Source organism: Lynx canadensis, chromosome A1 (genome assembly GCF_007474595.2).
Source record: "Lynx canadensis isolate LIC74 chromosome A1, mLynCan4.pri.v2, whole genome shotgun sequence".
Lineage (NCBI taxonomy): Eukaryota > Metazoa > Chordata > Mammalia > Carnivora > Felidae > Lynx > Lynx canadensis.
In genome coordinates this window covers 230,562,135-230,563,173 of record NC_044303.2, presented here as the reverse complement: position 1 = coordinate 230,563,173, position 1,039 = coordinate 230,562,135, and positions in this window count along the sequence as shown.

The following is a 1,039-nucleotide window of genomic DNA, read 5'->3' as shown; positions in this document are numbered from 1 at the left end:
ACTGCTTCAAGACGAAGTTTCTTAGAACTGCAGGCTCACCTTATTCTAAGTCCTCCCCTCCTCGTTTCCTCCCTCCCTTCCTCCTCTATGTCCTGCCTTCTTGCCTTCCTTCACAGGGACCACACCAGCGTCACTGCCTGAGAACTCTCCCGCCTTCTCCAGCTCTCTTCCTATTTTCCTGCATAGGTGTCTCCCCCAGTACATCTCTTACATGTCTGATCCCATTCTGTCAACTGCTTCTCAGAGGGTCCAGGCTAATTCAGTGCATACGATGATGTCTGGCCCATGGTTCAGATGCTGCCTCTGGCCGAGAATCAGAGTCGGGGTGGGAAGTGGGGAAGCCACGAAGAAACAAGGGAAGGCTTCAGGTGTGTTCTGAATGCAGGTGTGGACATGGGGCAGCAGGAGGCCAGCTCGCTAGAAGTGATTGGGTCTGAGTTAGAAATGGAGGTAAACCGTAGGGAAGCTGCCAGTTATTGAACACGACCCAACTCTTCTAGGCGGAGCGCTTCAGAGGGGGTGGTTCACCTTCCCGGTCTGGCAGCTGCAGAGGTTGTGGGTCAGAGTTCTAGTGTTATATATGGAATCGTCATTGTTTGTTAGTATAGTCAAATATCCATTTGTATATTCAAATCTCAGCCCTGCCCTTTAGGCTACTCTCTTCACCTTGCAAGCAGCTGACCAATTTAGGGAAGGCTAAAGATCTATATCTTTACTGCTTGTGGGCCGTCCATCTGTTTCATTAATCAACTGTATTTTGAGGTTTGCTCAACCTCTTCATTGCTGTATCGTCACGGTGATCACCTGGTGAGAGAGTAACTACACGGAAGAACTTAAGATTCCGGGAAAGAAAGCATCATGACCACTGTGACAAAAATAGGAGCAAATGCCATTCTCTGTAAGATGCTTTGGAACCACAAGATGCTTTGGGTACTACAAGTACCCAACCCAGACAAAGAAAAAATCCCATAGGGCATGAGGATTCACCTTGGAGAGCCAAATAGTGTTTTCTTTAAAGCAGTAGATACCTGTTTACTTC